The following is a 23,011-nucleotide window of genomic DNA, read 5'->3' as shown; positions in this document are numbered from 1 at the left end:
TACTTCCAGCATGATCCATTTGATCATAATTTCAATATTATCTATATGATACTGAGTTCCAAAATGTATAGGGTTGGTAGTTTATTTAATGTAATTTGGCAAAAGGGTTTGTTGGGTTGGAAGGGCCTTCAACCGTTCAGTATCATTAAAATTTAAAAAAAAAATCTGAGCATTCGTTTCCATGACTCCTGGTCTCTCCAATTAGTCGGGAATGGCAGCAAAGAAGTGAAGTGAAGGTCCGAGTGTACCACCTCAGACCACGAGACCCTGCAGAGGGTAGTGAAATCAGCAGAAAAAATCACTGGGGGCTCTCTTCCATCCATGAAGGACATTCACAAGGTAAAAGGTGAAATAAACATTGTGAAGGAGTCCTCACACCCCTTATGGAAGCTGTTCTCTCTTCTGCCATAATAGGGGGCACTGTAGTACCCGGGCTCTAATGCCCATATTAGGCATCAGTTTTTCCCAGAACATATGTGGATATTGTATTGTGGACTTTTATCATATGTATCTTAATATTTTAATATTTCAATGTATTTAACTTCTATTCTAACTTATATTTATGTAAATATGCTCCATAGTCCTGGAGAGACGCCATCTTGTCTTTACTGTGCGCATGGTATGAATGATAAATAAAGGTGATTTGACTTATTTTCTGATTTTGATCCCTGCTACAAAACTACACAATGTTCAGAAAATTTGAATTTTAATAAAATGTAATATAAGCAATCTTAGTTCATGTCTTCACACTATCATAGAAACATGTACAAGTGAATTGACAGGATAATCTATTTTTACAAGAACTGTAGCTAAAATTTCAAAAGATCAATATCTTGCAACATCTATCTAATTATTTTTCTTATTTTGTCAGTTAAATTTTATTATTATTTTCTTGAAACATTAATGAAAGCAAAACAATCAAGATACTGTACTTTACATCAGGTCTTATGTTTACCCTGGAGGAAATAAATTTGGTTCACATTAAAATTGACTCATAGTCATACAGAAGTAAACAGGTCCTTTGGCCCAGCCTGTGCATGCCAACCAAATTGGCAAACTGGACTCATCCGATTTGGTTGCAGATGGTTCACATCTTCCTCAACCCTTCCTAACCACACACCTGTAATTATGTCCACTTCTTTGTGAAAAGATTCCTTATAAATCCCTCTCATCTCTCACCTCTCATCTAGTCATGACTGATCATCACTTTATCCATGCTCTTCATGATTTTATGAACCACTATGTTGTCATCCCTCAGCCTCCAAGGCTCCAGGAATGATTGACTCAGCTATCCAAACCCTCCAGTCTCAGTAACATCCTGGCGTAGATAATGAGGTGCTACACCATACAGATATCTCATTGGACCAAATGACCTCAAAGCCAGACAGCCTTCAGTCCAGCCATCAGCAACCCGAGTTCCAGAATCAAACCTCCAACATGATCAGCAAGCATCCAGCACCCTCGGCAACTTCTTGCATCCCAGTTCCGTCACCTGGTACCCTTTCAGCTAGTCTCAAGTCAGTCTCCAGCAGACCACAGCCCGGTACGAATCCCTTGATCACAGGTGCCAGCAGCCCATAGCCTGCATGGGTTCCTTGCCCACTGCCTGTGTATTCTTCAACCTCAGAGCCCATAGCTTGTCAGCCACCATGATTACTTCCCTGTGGATTGTCTCCTCTGCTTTTCCTTCTTAAATAGGGTTGTTCTCCTTGCTTTCTGGCAAACCCTCATGGCTGCTGATGTATATAGGCGCAACCATCTTGGGCTCAAACCCACCAGTTTCACGATTTTAAAATAAACCACCTTTAACGTGCCATTTAAAGCCTGTACGGTGCCATTACAGCAGCTCTGATAGAACCACCATTTTCTTTTTGTGAGTGCAAGGCGGAAATCAATAGCAAAAACAATGAATTCATTGTGAGTGCAGAAAACCCCACCAAACAGTTGTTGATGTACAGGAGAAAGAATTACAGGAGGGGCTTGCATTGGACTTAAACAACATGTTTCACTACTGCCACATATCAAATGGCAGAAGATAGCCTTTGATCTGGAACAAATGAGTATGTAAAATATTGGTTGGTTAATGTGACAAGTTCAGTCAGATTCATCTAGGATTACCGAGTTTGTTGGTGGAGGGGACTAGATTAACCTGTGTTCAGGAAGAAGCAGATTGTCCTCAGTATCCCCTGATTGTAGGATGAACCTGTTAGGACCAGCGATTTAAAAACTGCTGCAGTGGCAGAATGCATCCTAAATGTTGCCGATGTAAATGGGAAAGAAATGGGCCTGGTATGAAAGGGTGAAGTCAAGGTCAAAAGAAGTAAGTTCACAAGGCAAGCGCAGGCTGAAATAATGGCTCTGCCTGGACAGTCCTCCTTGTGGATCTTCATAGGAACTGACTGTGTGGAGCTTGGGCACATATTTGAAAAATCTGGGAGGGAGGGGAGGTTCAAATTAAATTCATGGGTCTGTAATGTGAACAGGAGTGGGCTGAGCATTTAGCCCTGAGGTGCATCAAGTTCTCCCAAGATCAATGATAGTCCAGGAGTGTGGCACAATCAATGACCACCCACAGACATGAAGCAAGCAGTCAAAAGCTTTATTAATCAGAAAACCTTGGCGTGCCTCTATGTGCTGCTGGCTCATGTCCAAGGCAGGTATGAGGAAGGAGACTAAGGCTATCAGCCTTTATTATGGATCTTATGGGTAGAAGCTACAGGTACAGAAGGCGGGCCAGCCTGTCCAGCCCAGTTAGGTCATGCCTGCAGTACTGCATTCTACCACAAGGAGAAAGACAAGCATGGCCTGAGACACTGAAAATTCCCATTATAGGTCTCATGGCCTGAAAACAAATTGAGTGAAGTTGAAGTAGGAGTTGGTCAATTTGAGAAAAGGTTCAGCTGCATTTACCATACCTGCTGGGTGTGTTGATGTAGGAGAATTCTCTAATGTGGAATGGGGGTGAAAAGCGATTGTAAATGCTGGAGTGGTCATGGTTCAGAGGAAAGTATGGGGGAAATGTCTGATTTCATTTTTGGCCTCTGCAAGGCCATATGACCAATCCAGTTATCAGGTTTGATGGAGTGAGTGGAGTGGAAAAATCTAGCTAATCAATAACTCATTGGTAGTTAGCAATGATTTAGAGAGGGTGAAGCAAAAGAGAAGAATCTTGTGGAGTAAGAAGTTTGAAGGTGGGAGAAAGGGTTCACAGTGGATTGTGAACTTAAACAACATGTTTCACTACTGCCACATATCAAATGACAGAAGATAGCCTTTGATCTGGAACAAATGAGTATGTAAAAGATTGGTTGGTTAATGTGACAAGTTCAGTCAGATTCATCTTGGACTACCGAGTTTGTTGGTGGAGGGGACTAGATTAACCTGTGTTCAGGAAGAAGCAGATTGTCCTCCGTATCTCCTGATTGTAGGATGAACCTGTTAGGACCAGGGATTTAGAAACCGCCAACCAATCTTTTACTTACTCATTTGTTCCAGATCAAAGGCTATCTTCTGCCATTTGATATGTGGCAGTAGTGAAACATGTTGTTTAAGTCCACAGTCCACTGTGAACCCTTTCTCCCACCTTCAAACTTCTTATTCCACAAGATTCTTCTCTTTTGCTTCACAGTCTGGGGAAAAGTGTCCGATAAAAATAAATGAAATCAGAGGCAGTAGAAAGTAGTTCAAAGTCATATCGAGCTGAGAGGCAAAGACACAAAGAAATATAGTGAGACATGCAATTTGCAAGAGGGTCATAGTTATTGGAAATGTTAGGAAGTTTTTTATATTCAATAGTAAAAATGAGCGTTTTATTAGAGAAATTATGGGCTGCACAGTCAGAGTAGCAGTTAGCTCAACGTTATTGCAGCACCAGTGATCTGGGTTCAAATCCGGGCCTGTCTATGTTGAGTTTGTACGTTCTCACTGTGACTGCATGGGTTTCTTCCTGGTGCTCCGGTTTCCTCCTACATTGCAGACTTACGTGGTTTGTAGGTTAATTGGTCATATTTGTGTATTTTGATGGCGTGACTTATGGGCCAGAAGGACCTGTTACTGCAGCTGTATCTCTAAATTAAAATTTAAAGTAATATGTATATACCTTAGCTGGACAACTAATATCTGGAAAACTGCCACCAAATTGGACTTACACGATTGTAAATAAAGCAATATAAACTAACCAATGGGGAGGACTGCATTACACTGCTGTCCAGCATGCTTGCTTATGTGTAATTGCCTTGCAAAGACTAAATCAAATTATTTTTGTGTTACCCCTATTTCAGGCTCCATTTGCCCTTTAAACTCATGTCTGAGGTATTTCATTTTCACTGGCTTTCAAGATGAAGAATTATTACATTTAATTCAACTGCAGGATGAAACACTTGCTGTTCTGCCCCACTAGTATTGGCTTAATCTCAGTCTCAGAAGAGCAGCCCACTTCACAAATGTGACATTTCCATTTCCCACTTTAGATATGCTTGTGCCCTTTTGAAATAAGGTTGACAGCTTAAGTTATCATGAAATTTTGTGACAGTTTTATGCATTTACAAACATACAAATACAGTTAGAGTCAATTGCATTTTGTTGTGTCATGTCTGATATGACCCATGTATGCCCTGTGCCTACAATTTTTAATAGTCTTTATTGCTTGATATGTATGGCTGTCATGAAGAAATATAAAACCCTCAGTGCTACATCAAACACCAGTTCTTCAAGCAGGCATAATTTTTCAAAATCAGAAAAAAATTCAATATTCACCTTCTAACTGATGATCGGACTTTTTTAAAGTTCTTGCATTGAAGAAATGGTTGCTGAAGTGTTTATTTGACTGCCAGGTACATTGAAAAATAAAGAATAATGAATAACATTTGGTCACATAATTTTGTTAATTGGCTGACCTTGAATCTCAGCAGATATTAACTGCACTAAGGGTACGGTACAGGACCCAATGATCGCCATATGCACCGTCCAACATGATCCTTCACTCAGATAAAATCTAATTTGTATGTGATATTTGCAGTTCTATTGCGGAATCTAACTTCTTTACAAAAGATGAGGGGAGAGTGGCAGAAACATGTATTGCTGCCAACTTATCATTTCACAATCAATTTTAAAAAAATGTTTGTGCTGCACTCCCAGGGCTTTCACAATAGATTCAAATAATAAAGTAAGTAATAGGATTCTTAAATAATATCCAAAAGATGATCATGGAAAATAAAAGCCTGACAACCTGTAAGAGTAGACAACATGAATTAAATGTACTGATTAAAGAGAGAGAACACATTAAAATATTGGACAACTCAATTTATAATTTAAAGGCCAAAAGTCCACTATGAAAACATAAACTCTGCTTCAGGCCTTGATATTTGTAATAATCTTCCATACAGAGCACACGTAACATAGCCACTCATTAAACAGAAACTTTTACATCTATTGTGGAGCAGTAAACTTTTCATCATACCCTGCCACTTTTTCCTATCAATGGTGCAATCTAAATTTTCCTTGATTTGTTCATCATTAAATTTATTACAGCTTTGGGAAATCATGTTCAATATTAAAATGTTTTCAATTCTCAGTTGCATAATCACCCAATGTTTAATGCAAAAGCATAAAAATCAAAGACAATATTCAAAGATATATGCAATGAGGATTATGCAAGTGTAGTTTAGAATTCATTGGGGCTTTAGTCAACATAAAATATTCATTATCAAATAGTTCAGTAAACAAATAACAAATCAATGTATTGAAGGCTGGAGAAAATAGGAATGGTAGAATATTACAGTGCTATGACAGAGTACAAGTTAACAGTAGGGAAATTAATATTTCAAATGCAATAATAAATATAAAAGATACATAAACAATTTGCTCCCAGACCTGTAACTTCATAACAACTTTCCATGCAGGATTCCAGTAGATGGAGGTGGTGATGTTGCATATTTTTAATGCACGAATAACAAGGTTTTGAAATGAAATAACACATTGAGTCTGTCATGACAACATGAAGGAAGGGTTTCTGCTCTTTACAGATCAGTTTTGAGCCATTATAAAAGTGACATTTCAACTAAATATCATCCTGCTTATTACATTAAGTAAACTAGGACTGACACTTTGGGGCTTTTAAAAATGTATTCATTATTTATTATATATTATGTAATTAATTTTCATGAAAGCATTAATGTTGAAGGTTTTTTGTAGTTCTCTTCAGTAACAAAAGGGAAATAATTTGAATCTGGCATATCAGCAGATCTTTGTTCTATTTCATGATTTGCTAAGAATAATAAAATTTATGTATTTGGAGACAATTTTACATTGCCCGCTATTATTCTTCATAGGAAATTTGTGTCAATCTGAAATATTCCTTCACCAGTTTTTTTCTTACAAGTCACTAAACTTGACATTGATAGGATTTAGTAAGCTGCAGGATCTTAATTAGATTTATCTGCGGTGAATGTGTACACGTTTCCTTTTTTCGTCATTTTCACATTTTTTTTCCATTGTCATGGTGTTTGTAACATCTGACAAATTCCATTGCAAATTGCATAAACTGATAAATGTGAGAAACTAGATGCATAAACGAAGTGAATATCATTATTCAAGGCCTCTTCACATGCTCTGCAAAGTTCTACATGCATTGTTGAAGCCCAAAGAATAATTTCATATGGTGACAGTAATTTAAATGGTGACTCCTTAAAATGGTACTGTATTTTTTCTTGCACTATGGTAACTGTGAATATTTATTATCTATCTTTTGTCTCTTTAATTTATTTTAATGTATATTATCAGAGATTTTCATTTACAATGTACCTGTTTGGCTGCAGCAAGTAAGAATTTTGGTGCATATGTATATTGTTAAATATATATGACAATAAACACATGTTATTATCACATTATAACTAAAACTATCATAGAGTTGGAAAATATTTTCATAGTTGAGGAAGTGTTTAGATGATTTCACCAACAGAATCTAAAAGTTCAAAAGAGCAAATATATCTTTAGGTGGAAGGAAGTGATTTATATAGGTTAAAATGAGTTGCATCCAATTAAAGAAAAAGTTGAAACCATCACCGGAGCAAGAAAACCTGAAAATGTGACTCTGCACTGCTCTCTTTTGGATATAATCCATTACCATGCTACAACATTGACCCAACTTCAAGAATTACTAAAGAAAAATATATTACAGTGGTGGGGGCTAAAATCAGTAACACACAATATGTCAGGATTCCAGAATACAGCCTCTTCTATCACTTGTCTAGTTGTGGAAATGGCATACAAGACTATCTGGTCCATACAGACTTTTTATAAGATGCAGACAATACTGCGTTGTAATTCATGGTCATTTACAGGGGTGAGAAGTAGATTAGGTGGGATCTTCCATGACCAGAGAATACATGAGAGAGAAATTAAGATTTAATTTTGCCACAGGTGATCTTCCAGAGGTTGTATCAGATAATGATCTACAATTTTGATGTTTCCACCTTGAACAATTTATGAAGGCCAATGAAATTAGATGTTGTTTTATTTCTCTTGACCACCAACTACAACAGGAGAAGCAGAAAGGTCACTTACACTGTAAAGGAGGCATTGTGAAGTAGATCATTGAAGATCAATGGAACCTGAACATCTTTATGGAACATCAGTTCACAGGAATGTCCTCTGAACCACAGAACAGCACTCTATTCCACAACAGGATATCTTCAGACAAAAATGTTCATGCACATTCAGTTTTGTCTCAATCAACCTAATTTGGAAGGAAAATTGGAGGTTCATAGTTAAAACAACAAACTTCATAAAGATAAATGAAGAAAGGATACAGTATAATTTACATCAACTAAATTTTTCTAGCAGGTCAGAGATGGGAAAATAGGGTATGCCAGAGACTTAGTGATCTAACTGATATTGTGAATATGAATAATTCAGAAAATTCATCCAGGTCAAGTGCTCTAGAACACAAAACTCAGTCGTAAAGCAAAGATGATTCAAAATGAAAATGATCCTTTAATCAATCCTACAAGAATCAACATGTTATAGTTTGGACAAGTGTCAAAGTGGAACAATACTGCAACAGTATCTACTGAATTCACCTGGAACACCAGCCCAACAGCAAAGATCTCTGAATATGCAAAAAACATTTAGCTCTGGTAATTTTGAATTTGTTTTTTTTTTGTTTTAAGAAATGGGAAACTAGTGCAATATATGTAAGGGAAGGGGGGAGAATACGAGAGCTGTGACAATTTGGAATTCATTGGTTAGGAGTTTTTCATCTTGTATTCATATGTATGAGTTCTTAAGACAAGCCATGGATGAAGGAAAGGGTTCTTTACTTTAAAGTTATTGTAAATAGCACATGAGGCATGCCATGAGGTTGCAAGTCTCCATTACAGATCTACATACTCTATGTCTGTCCCCTGGTGGCAACCAAGTATAATCAAACTGTAAGGCATTACTAGTTGCATTGCAACCATGATCATTATCATTACATCTCCCTTTCTTAAAACAAAAGCAACTAACATTTAACTAACCTGGTTTCTTTGTATAACTCTGCAATTTTAACTTTAACACCTGGAACTTACATTTTCATTATGATCAACATTGTTAACATTTTTTAAACTTGTTTTGTGTTTTCACATTTACATACACTAAAATGTGAAGAGAGAATAAGATAGCACTACTTCAATCTATAAATTTGCTCAATGAGTCTCTAAAGGAGGATTCACATGTCTTGACGATCTCCTGATTGATTGTCCTTGAATCTGAGTTGTTGCCTCAGATGATGTCTTCTCAGCTGTGTGTTCAAGTTGTTCAACAGTATCCGTCATTCCATCTACTGTGGCTGTTCCCATTTGAAGATCTCCATGATATCTTCACAGAAAAGCACCTTTATCTGTCTGAATGATGTATGATTTTGGTTCCCTTCTGAGTCCATGAGTTTGTTGTGTTTTTTTTTTAGCCTTACTTGGCCATCAGTGTAGAGTTCTGGTAGGTTTTTTTTGTTCCTCTGTCAAAGTAATACTTTTGCTTTTCTTTCTGTTGTTCTTTGAATTTCCTCACTTTCTCCCTCTCTTTTGTTTTTAGCAGGTTCTCCTGAATGGGTACATAGGAACATAGGAAATATAGGAAGTAGGAACAGGAGTAGGCCAAAAATGGCCCATCGAGCCTGCTCTGCCATTCAATATGATCATGGCTGATCTAATTTATGACCTAACTCCACCTACCTGCCTTCTCCCCATATCCCCTAATTCCTCTATCATGTTGTTTGATCTTAGCACTTGATCTTAGCCTATGTCCCATAAGGAGTGACATTTCACACTCAAGCAGCATTGTGCAGTACACCAGCATGCTCTGGTAGAAGTCTGTTCCACTGTCTTTTGCCTTGTACATCAGTCCTTTCACTGTCGGTACCAATTATTCCACTATACCATCGGACTGTGGAAAATGAGGACTTAATGTGGTGTGTACAAAGTCCCACTCTTTGGCACACTGTGGAACTTTAAATTGCAAAACTGGGGTCCATTGTCGGTGAAGACCTCGCTTGCTATGCCATGTCTGGAGAATATGGCTTTCATGCGTATTATTACAGCATCTGCAGAGGTGGTGTTCAGTCTACACACCTCTGGATACAGTGAGTAATAGTCTATGACTACAAGATAGTCCTTCCCTTGACATTGAAATATGTCAGTGCCTACCTTCTGGTAAGGTCTGTGTGGTGCTGGGTGTGGCTTTCGTGGTTCTGCAGGATTGCTTGCTTGATATTTCCAGTATATTGTACAGTTTGACACTTCAATTGTTATCTCATTGTTGATTCTTGGCCAGTACATCACCTATCAAGCTCTTTTCTTACACATTTTGATTCTGAGATGTCCTCCATGGATCCTTTTTAGTACCTCTTTTCTCAAACTCTTTGGGATAAGGATTTTGCTTCCTTTGTAGATGATGTTTTCAACCACTGATAGTTCCACCTTGCATTACCTGTACTCTGAAATTTCAGGTGAGCAGTCCTGCTTCATGTTGGGCCATCCATCCAAAATGTTTTTTCTCAGTTTCTCAGTGTTTCATCTTTGTTTGTCTCTGACTTTAGGAGCTCCATTTTTGCATCTGATATGAGCAGTGCACTTGTGATCATGTCCACGAAGGCATTCACATCTTCATCCAGTTTGGTGTTTGCGGACTCTCTCATATCAGTCCTAAACAATGAGTCTGCTGTGTATATTAGCTTATTCAGAGTGTACGCCACATTCAATGTATAATGTGGCAGCCTAATCATCATTTTTTTGTATTCTAAGTGGACATTCATTTAATGGCTTTTGGAACAATACAATCAAAGGCTTATGGTCAGTCTCTACACTGATTGGTTGTCCTGACACAAACTCATGAAATCTTTCACAGGCGTATCTGATGCTGATCAGCTCCTTTTCAATTTGAGCATATCGTGTCTCAGCATCTGTCATTGAGCATGATGCATACACAATGGGTTGTCAGTCATCATATTTTTGCAGAAGAACTGCACCAAGCCCACTATGTGATGTGTCTGATGATATCTTGATGGGTCTCGCTGGGTCGTAAAACCTCAGAACTGGTTCCTCTGCGAGCAGTTTCTTTAGTTCACTCCATGACTTTTCATGGTCATGATTCCAGTCCCATTCAACATTCTTTTCTGTTAGTCTTCTCAATGGAGCTATCTTTTCTGAGAGGTCGGATATGAATTTACCCATATAATTGACAATTACATTAAATCTCTGTACATCCATTTTGCATTGTGGCCTTGTCATGTTCCAAATGGCAGACACTTTTCTGGGATCTGGTCTGATGCCCTCACTGCCAATAATATCTCCTACAAATGTTAGTTCTGTCACCCTGAGCTGGCATTTCTCTCTGTTCAGCTTCAGGATTGCTTTCCTTTTTGCTTCCAGCATTTCCTTAGTCTCTCATCATGCTCCATTCTCGTGGTTTCCAATGCTATGATGTCATCCATTAAGGTATCAACTCTATCCAGGTGCTCATAGACCATATGGATAGTTTTGTGATACACTTCAGGAGCTGAAGCAATTCTGATGGTAACCTTAGGAATCTGTATCTGACAAATGGACTTTTGAGCATACAGTCTTGAACTTGCTTCATCCAATTTTAACTGCCAAAATCCTGATGATAGGTCTAACTTGCTGAAAAACTTTGCATTTGCAAACTGTGACATGATTTATTCATGCGTCGGAAGCTTAAAGTGTTCTTTTTTGTTTGCTCTCATTAGATCTAGATAGTTACATGGATAGGAGAGGACTGGAGGGGTATGGACCGGGTGCTGGTCAGTGGGACTAGGAGGGTGGGGATTTGTTATGGCATGGACTAGTAGGGCCAAACTGGCCTGTTCTGTGCTGTAAGTGGTTATATGGTTATATGGTTATATGGATTTCTTGAATCCAGGCAAATTCTTAGCTTTCCATTCTTTTTGTTCACACGACGAATGAACTCACCCACTCTGTTGGATTATCTATCTTCTGAATTATGTTCAGGCTTTCCATCCTGCCCAACTCTGCTTTTAGTTGATTTTGAAGTGCAAATGGAACTTTTCTGCATGGGTGTATTATCGGTGGCACACGTTTATCCAATCTGATCGTGTGTTCTCCTGGAAGGCAGCCTAGTCCCTGAAATACATCATTGTACTCTTTCATGAGTTCATCATAGACTGTCTCTCCTTCGCTTTCCTCAATGAGGATTCTTTTTACCAGGTTCAGTTTCTCACAGGCTGTTAAACCTAGTATGGCCTGTACATCCTTTGGTACCATGATGAATGCTAGCATGTGCTCTTTGTCCTTGTGTTTCACTTTGACCATGCATTCTCCTTGCACTGGTTTATTGGTACCTGAGTATCCTGTCACCTTCACTTTTGTTCCATACATCTTTGGTCTCAGACTAATCTTCTTTAAATCAGTCTCTGATATTACGATAATTTGTGCTCCAGAATCCAATTTAACTGAAATGTATATGTCATTCACTTTTAATCTCAACATCCAATCTTTGTTTTCTTTCTTGTTTTCAATCACAACATCTACATAGAATTCCTCTATCTCCCTTTCATCTACTGCATGAACCTTGCTTTGTTGCAATTGGTTCCTACAGCAACGGGAATAATGGTTGGTTTTGTTGCACATATTGCATGTTTTACCATATGCTGGACACATTTTTGGTAGGTGTTGTGTACTGCATTGATGACATGGCTTTCGATTGTCCCTTTCATTTTTCTTTGCTGGCCATTCCTCTCCTTCTACTTTGGTGTGCTTTTTGTTAAACAGTTTATGTCTGTTCTTGCTCACTCTATCCACGTTGCAGCTAGTTTCACTGAACAGCTCTTTTGCCTGACTTTTAACAGTTTGTGTAGTCCTGCAGAGTGCTATGGCTTTTTCCAGGTCTATTTTGCTCTCTTAGCAGTCTTTCTCTTAGGCTACTATTTGGAATACCACACACAAGTCTGTGTTTTATCAGCGAGTTGATCAGTCCTCCAAATGCACATATTTTGCTTCTGTTTCTCAATTCAGTCACATATGATCAATACTTTCTCCTGTTTTCTGTACACGTGAAAAATTTGTGCCTCTCAAGCATTACATTATGTTTATGGATGCAGGATGCCTCAAACTGTTCCATTTTTTTTTCATTTTCATTTTGTCTCCTTCAGTATATGTGAAGTTATTATACATCTCCAGAACTTCATCACCCATGACATTTAAGAAAACTGACGTGTTAATTTTATCACTTTTTTCATCATCTCTGACTACCACTATCTACAATCCAAAATGCTGTTTAAACCTGCTGCAATTTTCAGCCACATTACCTGGCAGCTAAAGTTTCGCTGGTGGATGTAATCCTTCCATTTTTCACTTTTTTTTTTAGCTTCTCTTCATTGATCTGTGGTTGACTTCAGATTTTACTTTGTAAAGAATTTCCTTTTAATTTCCTTCATCCCACTTCTAACACCATGTTTTATAATGTATTTGTATGTGTGAGTTCTTAAGACAACATTCTCTTTTTTTTCTTTGGCTTGGCTTCGCGGACGAAGATTTATGGAGGGGTAATGTCCATGGCAGCTGCAGGCTCATTTGTGGCTGACAAGTCCGATGTGGGACAGGCAGACACGGTTGCAGCGGTTGCAAGGGAAAATTGGTGGATTTTCTCTGCACTCTTTCTATCTTATTGATTTCTTTCCCGTACCTGTACTTAGGTTTCCAAAATTGCACACAAGACTCCAAATTGGACCACACCAATATTTTCTATAACTTTACCATAACATCCCAACTCCTATACTCAATACTTTGATTTATGAAGGCCAATATGTAATGCACCATCAAGCCGGCAGCAGTCAATCATAGCATAACAGTGGTTTACTACAATATTCCAAAAACTCTCTTTACAACCCTATCTGTAATGCCTTTTTCAGGGAATTATATTTGATCTAGATGACAACAATAGTCCAAGCACTGGTCCCTGAGGCACACCACTAGTCACAGGCCTCCAGTCTGAGGAGCAATCATCCACCACAGCTTCTCCCATCCAGCATTTGTTGAATCCATTTCACTACTTCACTAATGAATACGTAGTGTTTGAACCTTCCCGACTAACCTGCTACATGGGACCTTGTCAAAGGCCTAACTAAAGTCCATATAGACAATATCCACAGACTTTCCCTCATCAACCTTGCTGACAACCTCCTCAGAAAACTCTATCAGTTTGGTTAAACACAGCTTACAATGCACAAAGCCATGTTGACTATTTATAATCAGACCCTGGCCATCCAAATACTTGTAAATCTGACTCTGAGTGGTTATGAAGAATTTCAAGATATATGCCAGGTGATGCTTCTCTAAGCAAACCAAAAAAACTTTCTATTTCTTTTTTCTCTTTTCTTTTTATACTTATAGATTTATAGTATTGTAGCGGGTTGTTACGATTGTAGCTCAAGATATGGTGAGCTTATAGCTTGAGGTAATAACAAGAAAGAAGACACACATAAAGGGAGTGTAGTCAAGACTGAGTTTATTGAGATGCAGCTCTGCCTTTTATAGGCAGCCGACTGTGTCATCATCTGAGCGTGCCTTGAGCGGAACTGGCTGCTGATTGGCACCTAAGTCCCGCAGGCCCAGATTGGACTCCATGCGATCCACTGACAGTGATTGGTTGATTCAGCCACTATTAATGCAGCCTATGGGAATGGGTCTCCCATCTCAAGTGCTACTTGCTCGATCACTGTGTTCAACGGCCATTTCCTGTGTCGACCCGCGGATTGGGCCACAGGCCACTACAGTATCTATATAATATTTTTTGAGGGCGTAGGTTGGGTGGGATGGGGTCAACCATCATGCATGTACCTTTTTTATGTTTATTTTTGAAATCAGTTTTATTATATAAATATCATTACTGCATGTATGGAAACATTTTAAATAAAATATTCAAAAATAAACATCAAACACCCCCTCCACTTTAATCTGTATAGGTTCCATGAATTCACTGCTTGTTTTCCTAACTTCGCTCGACTCTTTTGCCATTTTCTGAGTGAATACTGAGGCAAAAAAAAAATTAACATCTTCTCCATCTCTTTTGGCCCCATACATAGCCGACTACTGATCTTCGAGGGGACAAATTTTGTCCCTTACTATCATTTTGCTCTTAATACATCTGTAGAAACCCTTAGGATTTTCATTAATATTGTCTACAAAAGCAACTTCTTTTATTCTTCCTCATTTTTTTTAAATGTTTTTATTTTATACTCCTGAAGCACATTATTTGCTTCATGTTTTTAAAAAAAAATATTTATAGTTTTACAGACTCATATTATACAGGTATTGTAGGGGAAAAATCTTCCCAGTTTACAGGTCATTATTTGTCGAGTCTCTTTTCTCTTTCCGGCCCTCCCCTCCTTCCCACCACCACCCCCCCACCCCCCACCCCCATTATTTACCTTCCCTCCCACTTCTACATCAATAAAGGCATGAAAATTAATTATTAAGACTAATAATACAAATGCATGAAAAAAAACTGGGGAGCAGGAACAGTGCTGGACCTGTGGATACTCCACCCCTGTAATGTTTTCTAAAATATCCCTAGCTCTACCTAAAAGTGTCTCACCTTGATGCCTAGCCACATTGAATGCACAGAAGTTCCTATCTCTATGCTGCATCTAAAACACAATTCAGACATTTATGGTTTTACATTATGTAATTTTTGTGGCATAAGATATAGTTGGTGCAAGAAATTGTATGTATCAGCCTGTATCTGGCATTAATAACCGCCTTCTTGTTGTCCCGACAAAGCTCTGACTCCCATCTTTGCCTCGATTAATGGAGGCCCATTTTCGGGCTCTCATTTTGGAACAGGAGATACATAGCCAAGGTGAATTTACATGTGATCCCCTTTTGATTTAGAGCCTCCACGTCACGACATGGTGGGAGGGCCATAGATGAACCTAATTTGTCCCTCAAAAGGATCTCAATTGAAGGTAGCAAAGAAAGTTTTGATTGATAAATCAAATTTGTCTTTTAATTGCTCAAATAACATGAGTTGCCCCTCTCATAACAGTCCTCAATAGACCTGATCCCTTTCTGGTACCAGGTGACCAGGATCTTGTTACCCATGGTCATGGGGATTAATTTGTTCTGTGTTAAGGATGTTTTGGGAGACAACCCTACTTTTAACCCAATAATCTGGGTTTTTTTTGCCACATTTGGATTAAATGTATGCTGTCTGTTTTTTCCATTATTAATTTAGTATTCCATTTGTAAATAATTTCTCCTGCTACCTTCTCGCCTATCGAGTACGGACTAATTTGTGCCCAGAAGTGTGAATCACTCAAAGAATGAGGCGATAAACCTCACCTGGGCTGCCCAATAATATTTTTGAACTCAGGGAGCCTCATTCCTCTCAGGCTGTAGACCCAAGTTAATTTCAATTTATATAAATTTTGCAAATTCTTATCTTTCATTGTTTCCAAATACTTAATCTCCTTTTGTAGCCACTTGAATTTGCTCTCTCATTGATATTCCTCATAATCCCCTTTAGTTAGTAGCATTGTATCACTCTTATCATAAATTAATTTTATATACTGAGATTTTGTTATAGTCCTCCAGTGTAGTCTGCAACCTCGCCAATGATCTTACTGGTTCTGTCAAGTATATCAACACATCATCTGGAAATAAATTCATTTTTTATTCTTCCTAGCCCACTCTAAATCCTTTAATGCCTGGGTCATGGTGAATGGCTTCCGCAAAAGGTTCAATATCATTAGCTCTATGTTCCCTATACCTGCTGTACACCTCTCTCTTCTTCCAAACTAGATCCCCAATATCCCTCAAAAACCAAGGTTCTCAATTCCTGATACAAATTCTATACTCTCAAAATTTAACCTTTGTAGGTCTTCCACTTACCTCGCACATCCTTGTCTGAAAACAAATGATCCCAATCCAAGCATTTTAGATCCTTTCTCATTTGCTCATAATTGGCCTTTCTTCAGTTTAGAATCTCAACTTGATGCCCAGACCAATCCTTCACCATAATTAACTTGAAATTAATGGCATTATGATCACTGGACATAAAATGTTCCCCTACACATACCAGTGCTGTCTTGTTCCCTAATAGGAAATTCAGTATTGCACTCTCACTAGTTCATACCTCTATATATTGATTTAGAAAATTTTCCAACCCATCTACCCCTTTTACATTAAGGGAGTCCCAGTCAATATGTGGAAAGTTATAATCTTCTACTATCACAACCTTTTGCTTCCCACAGGTGTCTGCTATCTCTTTACAGATTTACTCCAATCCTCGTTGAATATTTGGCAGTTTATAATACAACCCCATGAGTGTGGTCACACCTTTCCTGTTCCTCATCTCCACCCATATAGCCTCAGTAGGTGAGCCCTCTGGTCTGTCCTGCCTGAGCACAGCTGTGATATTTTCCCTGATGAACAATGCCATCCCTGGCCCCTTTCATCCCCCCCTTTCTATCGCATCTAAAGCAACAGAAGCCCAGAACTTTGAGCTGCCAGTCCTGACCCCCCTGCAACCAAGTTTCACAATGTCATAATTCCATGTGCCAATCCATACTCTAAGCTCGAGTGCCATTCCTACAATACTCCTTGTATTGAAATAGATTCACATGAGAACATTTCCACCATATGCTACCGGTTGACTTTTAAGGTTACATGCTATTTTCACATTATCACTTCCCTCTTCCACTCCTTATCTGCTCTGGCACTCTGGTTCCCATCTCCTGCAAATCTAGTTTAAACACCACCACCACCACCCCTCCCCCCCCCCCCCCCCCCTACACAGCAGCACTAACCAACCTTCCCGCAAGGATATTCATCCTTCTCCAGTGTAAATGAGTCCCATCGGAACACGTGACACCTTTCCTGGAAGAGAGCCCAATGATCCGGAAATCTGAAGCCCTCCCTTCTGCACCATGTCTTTAGCCATGAAGTAAATTCCATCTTCCTCCAATTTCTAACTTCACTAGCATGCAGCATTGGTAGCAATCATGAGATCCCAAACCTGGAGGTCCTGTCCTTCAACCAGGTGTCAAACTCCCTGAAATCTTTTTGCAAAACCTCCTCATCCTTCCTACTCATGTCATTAGTCCCTATATGGACCATGATATCTGGCTGCTCATACTCCCTCCTGAGAATCTCATAAATGCGATCTGAGATATCTCAGACCCTGGTACCAGGGAGGCAATATACCATCCGGGATTCTCAATCCCTTCCTCAAAACCTCTTCTCTGTTCTCCTAATTATGGAATCTCCAATCACTGCAGCTCGCCTCTTCTCCCACCCCTTCTTAGCCACAGGACCAGTCTCCATGCCAGAGACCTGATCATTGTGGTTTGTCCCTGATAAGTGTCCCCCCCACCCCCCCCCCCACCAACAGTATGCAAAATGGTATACTTGTAATTGAAAGGAACCAACACAGTTGTGCACTGCATTACCTGCCTGTTCCCTTCCTCTCTCTTCCTGCCTCCTCGGTGTGATAGCATCCTTGTAACTCCTATCACCCCCTCTGCCTTCCAAATGAACCTGAGTTTATCCAATTTCTGCTCCAATTCCTTAACTCAGTTTGTCAGGAGCTGCAGCTGGATGCTCTTCTCCAGATGAAATTGTCAGGGACACTGCTAGCTTCCCTGATAAACCACATTCTGCAAGAGGAGCATTCCCCTGCTTTGCCTGCCATTTTCACTGTCTCTGACTAGAGGAAAAAAATATATGATACATAAAGCCTGCCCTTACCTCTGCCTATTTGCTGAATCTTTTTTGTTCCTCAAATTGGGTGGCCTTAGGGTGAGGAGCGTTGGACAAAGTGACTCTCTGTCTGTCTTACAGTAGACAAAAGTCAAAGAATTTCATGTATGTTACATTTTAAATGTGGCATTACGTGACATTAATGGAACCTTTACCTTACATACTTCAACTCCTGCACCACCACCTCAGACTCTACATGCGGAAGCCCCTTGAGCCATATCCTTCCCACTCTGACTCAGTCCACTCTGACAATGGCCGCTCCCTCAATGACTGCAGCATCACACAGTTCACTCCTTTTAATGTGTTGGTGTGCCTTCTTCATGGATGCGACAATATGCTGGTTCCAGGAGAGATCTTCTGAAATATGTATTCCCAGGAAACTGAAAGTACTAATCCTTTCTCCCTCCATCCCATCAATGTGGAAAGGTGCATGTTTCCTCCAACCCCCCTTCCTAAAATCGTCAATGAGTTCTTGGACGTAATGAATTTAAGAGCCAAATTATTTTTTAGCAGAACTGTTGGGAAGGGAAGTGAATTGATTCCACATCCCTGTCATCCATCTGTAGCCAAAACTAAGATACATGGAAACAGAGCCGGAACCTACGCGGGAACAATGGCAGTGAAGACAAGAGCTGAAGAAGGATGTGACTCTGGTAGCGGATGTAACTCTGGCAACCAAACAGAATGTAGTTGGAAACCAGGGGAAACCACAGTGTAGGAGCAGTGAGAGAGGGACTTACAAAACTCATGTCAAAGAGGGGAAGAAAATTCCTTCAAAGTTGACATGCTTTGAAGCGACTTCACAGTGGAATATTAAACTGGAGACACACGAGAGACTATATGTGCTAAAATCTGAAGCTAAACATACTCTGCTGGAGGAACTCAATGGTTCAAGTCACATCAGTGAGAGAAAAAGAATAGTCGATGGTTCAAGTTGAACCATTTCATTGAGACTGGAGAGATATTGTAGAAAAGCCAATGTGAAAGGAACTCTTTACATTGGCTTCTCTACTACATGACTCAAGTCTCTATAAATGGCTTTGGTTTGAAAAGTTAGGCATTCTTTTTCTCCCACTGATACTGCTTTACCCATTGTATCCCTCTAGCAGTGTGCATTTAGAAACAATTTTGGAGATGTTTTCTTCTGCAGGGTAGCTTTATATACAAGTACAATCTCTCATGGGTGTTGATAGTTAAGTGATAGTGCTTTTTTTTGATCATTCAGCTGACTTGGTCATAAGACAAGTCTGATTTTGTGATCATTTCAGGCCCCAAATTCTTACTGCAAGAAGATACACTCATGAATGGTCAGAGAATTGAGAACAGTTGGTAAATGGCTGAACAAGCTTAAGGGGCCAGAATGTTTACTTTTCCTTCTATTTACTTATGTTCTTATTCTCATGTTTTTCAAATTTTGATTGAATTTGTTTTTAGTCATATAATCAGCCAACTTAATCAACAAAGTCTTTAGCCTGTTAGCAGATGACACCACCCAACTTTCTTAATATTCGCAAGGTGAAGCCAGAGTATTTTCTCAACATTAATGTGATTCAAGCAAGTAGCACCTTTCTAATCTACAGCCTGTACAATACTAATGGTGGGGAGCTGGCTGATGGAGGACCTCAGTTTTCTTCAGGCTGACTTCCAGGCCAAACATTTTGGCAGTTTCCGCAAAACAGGACGTCATGCGCTGGAGAGCTGGCTCTGAATGGGCAATTAAAGCGGCATCATCTGCAAAGAGTAGTTCACTTACAAGTTGTTTTTGTGTCTTGGGGTGAGCTTGCAGCCGCCTCAGATTGAAGAGACTGCTATCCGTGCGGTACCGAATGTAAACTGCATCTTCATTGTTGAGGTCTTTCATGGCTTGTTTCAGCATCATGCTGAAGAAGATAGTAAAGAGGGTTGGTCCTCCATCACCCAGCTCCCCACCATGAATACTAGCCCCCCCACATCTCCATCGGGCACACAGAACTCAAAACGGTCAACCAGTTTATCTACCTTGGCTGCACCTTTTCATCTGATGCAAGGATCGACAACGAGATAGACAACAGACTCGCCAAGGCAAATAGCGCCTTTGGAAGACTACACAAAAGAGTCTGGAAAAACAACCACCTGAAGAAACACACAAAGATCAGCGTGTACAGAGCTGTTGTCATACCCACGCTCCTGTTTGGCTCCAAATCATGGGTCTTCTACCGGCATCACCTATGGCTCCTAGAATGCTTCCATCAGCGCTGTCTCCGCTCCATCCTCAACATTCATTGGAGTGACTTCATCACCAACATCGAAGTACTCGAGCTGGCAGAGTCCGCAAGCATCGAATCCACACTGTTGAAGACCCAACTGCGCTGGGTGAGTCAGTCTCCAGAATGGAGGACCATCGCCTTCACAAGATTGTGTTATATGGCGAGCTCTCCACTGGCCACCGAGACAGAGGTGCACCAAAGAAGAGGTACAAGGACTGTTTAAAGAAATCTCTTGGTGCCTACCACATTGACCACCGCCAGTGGGCTGATATCGCCTCCAACCGTGCATCTTGGTGCCTTACAGTTCGGCGGGCAGCAACCTCCTTTGAAGAAGACCACAGAGGCCACCTCACTGACAAAAGACAAAGGAGGAAAAACCCAACACCGAACCCCAACCAACCAATTTTTCCTCGCAATCGCTGTAACTGTGCCTGCCTGTCCCGCATCGGACTTGTCAGTCACCAACGAGCCTGCTGCTGACGTGGACATTACCCTTCCATAAATCTTCGTCCGCGAAGCCAAGCCAAAGAACAATACCAATCCATGAATAAGTAGTTAGCACTGCTTGAATATTCACATCAACATACTGATTATTAATTTTTAATTTTAAAGTTGTTTTTTTTAAAATTCTTCTACTTGTTAGGTAGGTTTTTAAAAAAAAGTTGGTTTTCCCATTGATATCTGCTTCAGGTTAGCCTTAATTTTTAACTTTATGTTGCATCCTTTGCTTTTCTGTTTAGAAACTGCTTGCCTAGAACTATTTTGGTTTGCTATTCTCTGTTTAGTCTGCATAATGATGTAGCATTACTTTGTTTTTAGCAAATTAAGGTATCTGGCTGCTCTGAATATACCTGTGTTGAATAATTTTCCATGCAACATTAGTGGCATTCTCTGCCAGATCTACGTTTTAGATAACTCTCACACTCTGGACTTGGAGTTTTGGAATTATTTTTCTATGTTTCGAGCCTATTCCAAGATATGTAAGCATTGTTGCTTACCAATTTAAATGTTAAGCCTTGGGTGCTTTGTAACTTGAGCTAAATTATGCTCCAGTGAATGCACTTATAAACGCATTAAAGTTACAATGTTGCTACAGTCTGTTAAAATCAATCTGATTACAAAATTCAAATTTAGAACATTCTACTGATTCTGGCTATGTGATTAGATACTTTTTTTGACATTTCAATCATTTGGTTAGATTGGACATTTGTTTTTCTGTTGGGGTGCGAGTGAATTTCATAACTTTTTATCTGTCTGTTCTTATAAGAACATAAGAAATAGGAGCAGAAATAGGCACCTGGCCCATGGAGCCTGTTCTGTCATTTAACAACATCCACTGTGCTCATAATATCCTCAAATAATTTCAGTGCAGTAGGGCGTGTTTTGCCTGTGTCTTTGTCAAACATGACTTGCCCATCATCACCCTGATGGAACAGTTCCTATTCTGATATCTTGCTATTTTTTTCTTTAATGATAGCTTTAAGGCTTTTCCTGATTACAGACTTGAGTGGTTGTTTGGTTTAATTTCAAGTATTTTCACCTAGAGCTTCTACTTTTTTGATATTATTTACCCTAAAAAACATTTCCATTCTTTCCATTGAAGGGCTCTTGTGCTTTGACATAACTTCCAAGATTTATGATATACTATGTCTGGAAAAAGACTTCAAAGTCACAAGACAACATTTAATCTGCAGGAAAATGTGCAGGTACTGCTCAGGTTGCACTCCTTTCAGCCCCTCAAACTTGACACATTAATTATGGGGTTCTCAGCCTCATCATATAATACAACTGCATAGTCAATTGATGCCTTGCTAATTTCTCAATTTGTCCATTATCTTGCCAACTCATTTGTGTTGTTAATGTAAATTATTCGAACTCAATGCATTCTTAACTCTGGAGCCCATTGCAGAGCTGACAGAGTGATACATGCAAGGCAAAGTGGATCTAGTGTGTTCAAAGGCTTTTTTTCACTGACTGCCACTGGAATTTTCATGCATACTGTTGTAACCAAATGAGGTTTTAGTCACAATCCATAAACCCTTAATGCAACAATTATAGTTCACTGCTATACTAAAATTGTAAATCTTGTCCTTTGGTGAAAATGGATATATTGCAACCGTGAGACAGAATACACATTAAGAAGTCAATTACAAAGTGCATTTAATGAATAACCTTGATACAGTTTACACTTTGGATATAAGCATCCTATTGTTTTTAGTTATAGATCTGTTATAATTTTTGGGCTCAAAGGTGTAGTGTTTATTTCCATGTTTTCGAAGTATTTTCCTCACTATAAAAGCTAGTAAAGCTGTAGCCTGACCTCCAGTACTATCTATCATGTGGGTTTCCACTAGTTAACTGTTTTCCTCATACATCCCTAAGAGATGTTAGTTGAGAGGCAAATTGGCCTCTGTAAATTGTGGAGTACTTGATGCTAATATATGAAAATTAAAATGAGAGTTGGTTAAGATTAGTGTAAATGAATGCTTGATGGTC

General features: G+C 39.3%; 1 long non-coding RNA gene across 1 annotated transcript in view; it reads right to left on the bottom strand.

The window, feature by feature from the left end:
* Positions 1–7,662: 7,662 nt before the first annotated feature.
* Positions 7,663–23,011, bottom strand: part of LOC138737668 (uncharacterized) — a 171,523-nt gene continuing 156,174 nt past the window's right edge. The window contains exon 4 of the long non-coding RNA XR_011341127.1: positions 7,663–7,735. This is a non-coding gene — a long non-coding RNA (uncharacterized lncRNA). The remainder of the gene's footprint in view (positions 7,736–23,011) is intronic.

Source organism: Narcine bancroftii, chromosome 6, assembly GCF_036971445.1.
Source record: "Narcine bancroftii isolate sNarBan1 chromosome 6, sNarBan1.hap1, whole genome shotgun sequence".
Classification (NCBI taxonomy): Eukaryota; Metazoa; Chordata; class Chondrichthyes; order Torpediniformes; family Narcinidae; genus Narcine; species Narcine bancroftii.
Note: the sequence above shows the minus strand (reverse complement) of the source record. Positions and strands in the feature narration are given on the sequence as shown.